Source organism: Dipodomys ordii, unplaced genomic scaffold, assembly GCF_000151885.1.
Source record: "Dipodomys ordii isolate 6190 unplaced genomic scaffold, Dord_2.0 Scaffold151, whole genome shotgun sequence".
NCBI classification, from domain to species: domain Eukaryota; kingdom Metazoa; phylum Chordata; class Mammalia; order Rodentia; family Heteromyidae; genus Dipodomys; species Dipodomys ordii.
The window spans coordinates 3,746,637-3,756,241 of record NW_012267367.1 but is presented as its reverse complement, the minus strand read 5'-3'; positions in this window follow the sequence as shown (position 1 = coordinate 3,756,241).

The window sequence follows — 9,605 nt, the reverse complement described above, 5'->3', positions numbered from 1 at the left end:
ATTCCGCTGCTCAAAGCTGTTGAAAAGTTCGGTGCTTTGTATGAAGGGTTCTTGCCCTCCCCATCAACCTCCCAGCTGTCTTGAAGTAGGACCTGATGGCTTCCATACTGAACTGCCCAAGTACCCAGAATTCCAGGGCCAGAGATGTCAGGCTGTCACATGAACGCTCTGTTTTCACATGGATGAAAATAAAAATCCCAGAAGAAGCAACTTCTGTCCTGACTAGGTGGGATCCTGCTCCACAAAAGTTCAAGGAAGGTGAACCACAGAGACTTCCTGAGTAGGGGGATTGTTACCAAGGAATGACAATCGAAAAAGCAAATGAATGTCACTATATATTCTGGGGGGGGGGGAGGGGAGTCTTCGTGCTCAGCTTTGTGCTTAAGAGTGAGACACACCAGCACCTTAAATGAACTAAGGCAGATCAGTGAATGAGAACAAATTTGTATGATTCCCTTTTGGTCCCTCATAGGCTGAATTTTTAAAATATCCATAACCAGAACTACTAACAGGCTTATCCTGAGACTCAAGTAAATCCAATGGTAGTAGCAAAACCCTATCCAAATGGCAGTAGTATTGTTTCCAGTTGGGGTAATATTTATCTAGGATATAGTGTGAAGTCATTTTAGTTCTCAAAAGAGGCTCATAGGATTTCATCCTAGAAAATGTCCGTGCCTCTCTAAGCCTTAGTTTTCTCCTTTGTAAGATAAAAGTAAAACTGATATTGCGCAGAAAGCAAACAGAAACATGTTTTTAAATATGGTACTTCTTCTTCTTCTTTTTTTTTTTGCAAACAACTGTAGTAACTCAGTTGTGATCAGCAAATAAAATAACCTAGGTAAAATAACAGCCCAATGCCCAGCAGAAATTTACCTAGACTTGAGATCCCCCCCCATTTCCTGCCTCTGTAACCATAGACAAATTGACTTACTTATGTTTCCTTATCTGCATAATGACAAGAATAATCACATGTTATGCGTGGGATTACTAACGGTTGTTATGAGGGCTCAATTAGATAAAACATGCAAAGCACTCAAAATAGGGTCTAGCACACTAATGCTGTTTTCGGTATTCTTAGTGTCTGAAGCCCTTGGGATATTTATATGGGAACGAATGATCTAAGGTCTGAGAACAGGAACCTTGTATTTTCCCATGGTATTTATTCTCTGAAGCTTTTAGCTTACCCTCTACTTCCCTGTAATTCTCCATAGTAGCTAAGAGCTAGAGTGGTAGCTCCAAGGAGGTGGTAATTAGCGGAAATCTTGACATAGATCAGGGCATCATTTATCTAGAAGCACAAAATAGACTGAGTATTGACTGTGTATCCCAGACCCTGACTGTAGGCCATCCATTAATCACTTGCTGGCAGAAAACTGACAAGAGACCATGAGTTATTGGTCATTTCATTTGTTATGTTCTGGGACCGATCTAACCACCCCCCTGGGGTACTCCTGAGTGATCTGCTACTGTGTGCCCTGAACACTGAAGCTAGAGTTCATCTGGAGATTTAATTGGAATGGACCTTGGGATTCTGAACCGAACCCAAGGGCAGATGTTTAAACAGTCACCTGGCAGACTGCATTCATCTTCCTGTGACAGAAAGATCACTCACAGGCAGAGGCCATTGGTGACATTAAACAGTTAGTCCTCAAATTAACTTTCCTTTCTAGGTACCAAATACATGTGATGCCAACTTTCTGGGGAAGACCTCATCAGCAATCCCCCATATTCTCTGAATGGAGTCCTGCTTTGAACACACTTGCATTGCAAACATTTCTGATTATTCCCAACAACACTGTCCATCTCCTTCCCTCCGCCCTTCAATGTCAGTTACTTCCAGCACTAGAGAAATGGTCCCTGCATAGTGGGAGCTCCTAGGGGAGAAGTTCTTCATCTCTTTAGCACAGCAGCTCAGCACCTCATATAGAAAGCCATTTATAATCATCATCATAATGGGAATAGCTGAAACTCAGACAGCAACTGATTTAGGTGATTTGAGAGATCAGGCAGGCTCTGAGGTGACAAGGACTCTGGGGTGACTAATCAACTATCTCAAACATCTTCTTCCTACTTCCTCATTTGAAAACCAGAAATACTCATTTCCAAGACAGATAGACAGACAGACAGACGGACAGATAGATAGATAGATAGATAGATGTATACATAGTATTAATTAAAATCTTCATTATTCCCCAAATTCATGCAATACTTATGATATATAATGTGTAATATATACATATATATATGAAAGGATATTAACTTGAAGAACAGGAACATATTCCTTGTTCACTTTATGTTCTAACATAGCAAAAGAAGATTAGAGAGCTAGTTCACTGCTCTTTTACTAAGGCACTAATCTCCCTCTGAAGGGCTTCATTGAAATGTCTAAATGTCCTTCCTTTTAATACCATCTCCTTGAGCAATAGGGTTTCAGATAAGAAATTTGGGCACGGGCCAGGCACTGGTGGCTCATGCCTCAGGAGCCTGAGATCTGAGGATCGAGGTTCAAAGCCAGCCTGGGCAGGAAAGTCCGTGAGACTCTTATCTCCAGTAAACCACTAGAAAACCGGAAGTGGCGCTATGGCTCAAGCAGTAGAGTGCTCGCCTTGAGCTGAAGAGCACAAGGACCGCACCCAAGCCCAGAGTTCAAGCCCCACAACTGACAAAAAAAAAAAAGCAAAAAAAAAGAAATTTGGGCACGATTACATTCAGTCCATAACAGAATACCATGAGCATCTGATAGATCCACACATAAACATAAAACAGAACACACTCTGAAACTGGAAATTACAGCCAAACTTCTGGTCAACCTGTAGACATTGGGCGTAGAGAAATAAGGAGAACTTCAACAGGAAGGAAGAGAGGGTCTATTGGTCCAATCATCAAGAGGAAGACAAAATTTGTGACCTCTCCTGCCAACATCACGCATTATTAGAGTTTTGTAAAACTCAATGCTGGCATGCTACCACTTGAGCCACAGCTCCACTTTTGACATTTTTTGTCAGTTGTGGGGCTTGAACTCCAGGCCTGGGCACTGAGCTTGAGCTTGGGCCTGAGCTTTTTCACTCAAGGATAGCACTCTTCTGTTTTGAGCCACAGATCTACTTCCAGTTTCCTGATGGTTAATTGGGGAGAATAGTAAAACTTTCCTATCCCAGCTGGCTTCAAACTGAGATCTTCAGCTCTCAGCCTCCTGAGTAGCTAGGATTACAGGCGTGAGCCACCAGTGCACAGCTTTGGCTTTGGCTCCAACCCCCCAGTTAACTGGAGATGAATCACACAGACTTCTCTCCCTAGCTGGCTTGCCTCAGTTAACAGCTTCCTGAGCAGCTAGGATTACAGACGTGAACTAATAGGAAAGTTTTATTGAGGAGAAGCCTATCATGGCAAGTTAGTATAATGATGAGTGGCTAAGAAGGATTACTCTAGCCAAGCTTCTCGTGAAAGGGCTCACTGAAGAAGCGATATTTGATCAGACAGAAGACACAGCGGGCCCAGATATCAGTGAGCACGGGGGAATGAGAGGGAAATCGGGACCGGCTGTGGTATGGCTACAGGGCCATACCACAGGCAAGAATGTGTCATGACACTAGGACCCCACTGGTGTGTCTTAAATGTGAGAGAAGGGACCTGAAGGACCATCTTCTGAGAGGGAAAAGTGGCTAATACAATGCAGGACACTGGGTAATGATCACTGGAACAACCATCCTTCAATCTTTAGTTACAAGAGAGGGAGAATGAATCTTAACAGGCAGGAAGAGAGGGTCTATTGGTCCAATCATCAAGAGGAAGACAAAATTTGTGACCTCTCCTGCCAACCTCAAGCATTACTAGAGTTTCATAAAACTCAAAGTATTTCTCTCCTTGGGTTTGATAAGGTCACTTGGTGACTCTTGAGTTTCTCCAGCCTCTGAGTTTCCCAGTTTGTAAAATGAATATTCCAGTCATGTAATAAAGCTATCTGTGCCTCATGGGAATTCAAAGGAATCAACAGATATATATGAAAGAGTTTACAAGTCCTAATGCCCTATGTAAATTTCCATCACAACAAATAAAGGGCACTTCTTGGGTTCGACTTTGTAGTGAGCACCCAACACGGACAGAAGGGTATAAGACAACTACATGGCAAAACAGAAGAGATAGAAGAAAAAGACTTCAAGAGCTTTTGTATAGGCTTGACTTGATTTGGATACTATACGAAATGTACATGCACTACAGTATTACATGATACCTTATAAATACTTTTTATGTATCAATTAAAAAGTATCCTTCAAAGGACTGAGAACGTAACTCAGTAGTAGAGCACTTAGCTTTAAACAAGGCTTGGGATTCAATCACCATCATCACAAACAAAAGAGAAATATATATATATATATATATATACAAATGTATATACAAATAATTATACATATATATGTGTATACCCAGTTTTTCTGCTTGGTGCATATTTTAACCTTATTTATTTTTTGTATCTACCTATTTCTCTAGATCCATGATACTTATTGTTCCCTCAAATAATAATGGTGTTTGAATGCACGTCACTAACATCTCACATGTATTAACTACTCTGACATGGACACTATTACCAGTCTTCTTTAAAAAAAAATGAAGAAGAAGACTGAGGCTCAGATATGTTAACTAACTTACATAAGGTCAACAGGTGCTGGATAGATCTGAGCTCAGACAGTCTAAATTAGACTAATTAAACAGACTAATTTGTTAAGAAACTCTGCTGCCCATGATAAATTTAAGGATTTTTCTAAAGTACAAAGTTGATTTTATTATGCAGAACTTTAGGTCTTTGGGATCTCTTCAGGGCAACCAAGAGTTAGAAATAGGTCATGGTTGGCTTCTCTTCTTAGACACAACTCTGCCAATGTATGCATGCTTATTAGCAGTCTGTCCCCAAGTAGTCACCCAATGTGAATTAGCACTTTGATGAAGTCCTAGCTTTCATCAATTTAGCAGGGAGAGTTCTGAACATACTTTGCATAATAACACATCAAGCTGAATCAAATGTGACAATCTCCAGAGGCAGAATGAAGCTACAATGCCTCTGTCTGTACTTCCAGAATCAGAGATGGAATATAGGACAGTTCAAGACTCAAACCTAGGGCATCAATTTAAAAATAAAGACAAAACTTGGCCACATTCTGTATTCAGACAAGGGCGTAGAAGAGTTGTAAAATGCTTCAAACCAATGTTTCTCCATATTTTAAAAAATTATTAACTCCACTGAAAAAAATGTTCATCTTAATTTTTAATATTCTTATTATTGGCTTATATTAATTATACAGAGGGGAATTTCGTTGTTACATTTTTGCACATTTGTATTTCAATCAATCTCACCCCTTCTGTCACTACGTTCTTCCCATTTGCCCAAATAATTTCAGTGGGTTTCCTTGTTTCATGGTGGCAAACCATGTATTTCAACCATTTTCATCCTCTTTCAAAATATATTTCAAAATTCTTTACCCTCTCTTATTCCTTTTCTTTCCCCCTTCCCCATCTCCTCCTAAGTAGTGCCCTAGTTAGATTTCTTAAATCTAATTTAGTTTAATGTGATAAAGACAAAGAATAAGATTTTAGTCAGGCTTGAAAGGCCAGGACACCTTAATTTTATCTCATACTTTTTATTTATATCCTTCAACCTTTAAAGATCAATTTCTTCCCACTTGCAGAAAATCTTACTCTTATTGGAAATGTGTGCTTTAGCCAGTCCCACACTTGAATATCCATAATTTCACCAGTGATAGTCCACTGAATAACACTCTATTAAGTAACAAAGCTTTTGGCATTACAGGGTGGAAGGTCTGGCATATGGAACTTTTAATGAAATTCTGGTTTCCTTCCTGGACATCCCTTTAGACAGATGCTCAACTTGACTACTGTGTTCACAGCTCTGATGCTAAAGACATTTTTCATATGATATTGAATTTTATTTCAAGACATCAATCTATTTCCTTGAAAGAGGAAAGCTTTTCTTTTGTTGTTTATTTTCTTTTTTATTGTTGAGGTGATGTGAAGAGGGGTTATAGTTATATGAGTAAGGTAGTGAGTACATTTCTTTGAACTTGTTATCTCCTCCCTCATTTTTCTCCCACTTTCCTTCCTTCTCCCCCCCCCCAGTTGTACAGATAATTTCCAATGTATTGTCTTGTATCGCTGTTGCATTGGTTCCCACTTTGTCTTTTGTCTCACCATTTTGTTGTTCCCCTTCCCTTCCCTAATTCAGATAAATGCATATACTATACCCAGGGTACCAAAATCAAATACAATGACAACAGGGGATAAAGCATAGTGGGGAAACACACACACATACACACACACACACACACAAAAGAAAGAAGAAATCACACAGTACCTTAAATACAACAACAGTAACAAAGGAAACCATTCTGGAAAGCAGTATGGAGGTTCCTCAGAAGACTAAACATAGAGCTTCCCTATGATCCAGCAATCCCACCTCTGGGATACTTCAGTGATGAGTTCGTGTTTGTGGAGTGTTTATTGCTTGTCAGGCACTGTTTTAAATGCCTTCCATATATTTTCTTGGAACAAGGACCAGAAAGTAGATACAGCCCCTAGCTTCTTGGTTTCTGGATGAGGAAATAGGGGCACAAGAGAAATGGAAGGGCCACGCTAACAAGCAAATGAGCATGAATCCACAGGCAAAGCAGTCCAGCTTCAGAGCCTGAGTTCTACCTACTTTTCTCTTGTTCTTAGCCTATAAATCCTTCACAAGACCTGAGACTATTTGCTGTTCAACTGCCAGATCTCTATCCGACACCATCCAAGCCTTATCATATGTTGATTTATTTAACAACCATAAAATTTCCCGTGGTCCATACTTTTCACTGCACTTGCTGTTGGAACTTCTGCTTTTGTCCTCCTTTCATCTCTCCTACATCTAAACAACCACTAAAGAAGAAGCCGAGCTTCCTTTAACTATAATCTGTGGTAAGTACCCGGCTGTTTGGAACCCAAGGAGCTCCTGAATCAGTTACTGTTTGCTGTATCCTCTAACAAATATCTCTTTGAGATTCTAAAATGAATGACTTAGTCACACTTCCCACACCTGCCAACCAGAATGAGCCATCCAAAGATCTGAGCTGTCCCGAGAGTTCACGATTTCAAAGGGTGAACCCATGTATAAACTTGCTTAGTATAATGATACACTAGCTAGAATAAAAGACAACCCTCATTTATAAAACACTGAAAATTCACTATCAGTATTCTGGACCAGAACCCTGGAAAGATAAATATTGAAATATGACAAATAATGATACAATAATATTATTATTAACCAAGGTACAAACATCTCTGTTAGTCCAAGCAGCAAAATGTTTCAACACATTCTAATTAATTTCCCCACTGGATCCCCACTGGATGTGACCCTTTGTAAGCCGAATAAGAAATTGGTTTGAGTGTGCATACATTTTTTGGTAGGCAAAAGGCCCTACTTTTCATGAATTTAAAAGTTCTAATCATGAGACTTTGTCTTGCCATGAAACCATTTTTGCCATATACAGGCTGGAGTTAGAACAATAAGGCAGCATTTGGAGACCCAGCATAATGCTCCCACCTGGTCTGACTTAGGCGTTCAAGGGTGCCTGGCTTTTTGGGAACTCCTCCTAGTCAAAGCAATGTGTCTCTTGAGAAAGGACACCAAAGCCCAGATGAATCTTCCTACCAGAAGCCAAAAGGTGGCCTTGATTATTCTCAGATTCCTCTGCTCTCTTATTCCTAATTCTCAACCAATACTATGTAGTACCTACAGAAATATGAACTTCAAAGGCCATTTCATGTGCAGAAGAAGGAAATGTAGGGAAGATGACAGGCTGCTTTTTTCTTTGGGCATTGTTTGTACTTCAAACCTTGCTCTTCCTTTCTCAGACTCTATCTCGTCTGGGCTATTCTCTGCCCACAAATCTCTACCTACACACTTGTTCTGAATTCCTTTTCTTTACCTGATTCCATTCTTTTCTTTCTTCCTCACCTCCACCCATTTTGGTGACAGGCTATAGTCTATCACTCACATATCAGCCTCCCAAATGTTGGGATTACAACACACACAATCATTCCTGGATAGATTCTTCTTATGTCTAGAATTCACTTTTTAAAAAAGTTTTAAGGTCATGTCTTAGAGTTCATTTCACTTAACATCATCTTAGATGCTCATATGTACATAGCTATTAAGCTACTCTGCTTATCTGCTAGGCATATCCTAGGCATATACTAATTATTACAAATGAGAGAAACCATGGGACCTATGTTTCTCTGGGTCTGGCTTACTTCACTTAATAGGACTTTTTCCAAGTCTTTCCATTTCCTTACTAATGGGGAAGTGTCATTCTTTCTGATGGAGGCAAAGAATTCCAGTGTGTGTGTCTATGTGTCTGTGTATTACATTTTCTTGATCCATTCATCTGCTGAGGAGTATCTGGGTTGGTTCCATATCTTAGCTACAGGGACAAAACTGTCAAGGTCATTGAATGCAGGAAATTTATAATTTTAAAGAGAGTTCATTCTACAAATACAACTTATTTGCTAGCATAACACAGATTTCCAAACATCCCAACAACCTTGCTGGTCAAGTCAGGTGAGAATTACCTGCCCACAAGTGCCTAAAAATGTGTTCAGTCCCTCACTTGTTACTGTAGAACTCACTGATGTTTGATCTCTTCCTGTCTTCTTCGTCTCCTATCTGATGCCTTAATTGGAGCTTACTATTACACACATTTCAGAAATTTCTGAAATAGAGTTAAGCAGAGGTTAGGGGTTAGAGGACGTAACGAAGGGCATAGGGTACAAAGATTGCAGAAGTTTAGAGGATGCATTTGAAATGGGATGGGGATGATATATGTGAAGGCTTCTACAAAGATAGGAGCTTTGGAAAGCTTTGGGAAGGAGATAGAAGAACACTAGAATCCCAGGTTTGGAGAAAGAAGGTTATTGAAGACTCAGAGGTGGGTGGGGTGGTGCATGCATTGTTCATGGAGGAGTGTGGGCCCAGCAGAGGCAGATATGCAAAGCTGAAGGAGGCCTAGACACAGGTGCTAAAGTCACAGAGAAGGAAGGCAGGGAGCATGGGGAGGATTTTGAAAGCTAGGCTGTATTGTTCTCTGAAGCTTCAGATAGAAGCTTCAGGCACCATTTGTAAAGTAATTTATTCTTTTTTAAAGTATCTTTTTTCTTATTTTAATTTGTCCCAAGGGCAAGACCGTACAATTCAGGAGAGTCAGTGTGTGTCTTATTTTACCCATGCATACCATACCCATTGCTCTTAGACCACAAAGATAACGAGGTTGTTGTGTTCCATGTTGAGAAAGGATTAAAAGGAAAAGTAGCAGACAATATGAATGACCTTGGACTAAAGCTTCCTCTATTCTGCAAAGTTTCATGTTTGGAAAATCTCTACTTTTGTTCCAGTCTATGTGAAAAGTCAAAATAGGTTGTGATATCATTAGTCATATAAATAGATCTGTTATCCTCCTATCTTCAGCTATATGCTACCAATTGATCATTGAAGCCACAAGACAAAGTCTAATTCATTCACACAGTGCTTTAGATCGTTGACAAAATATCTTTACATCAGTTTATCA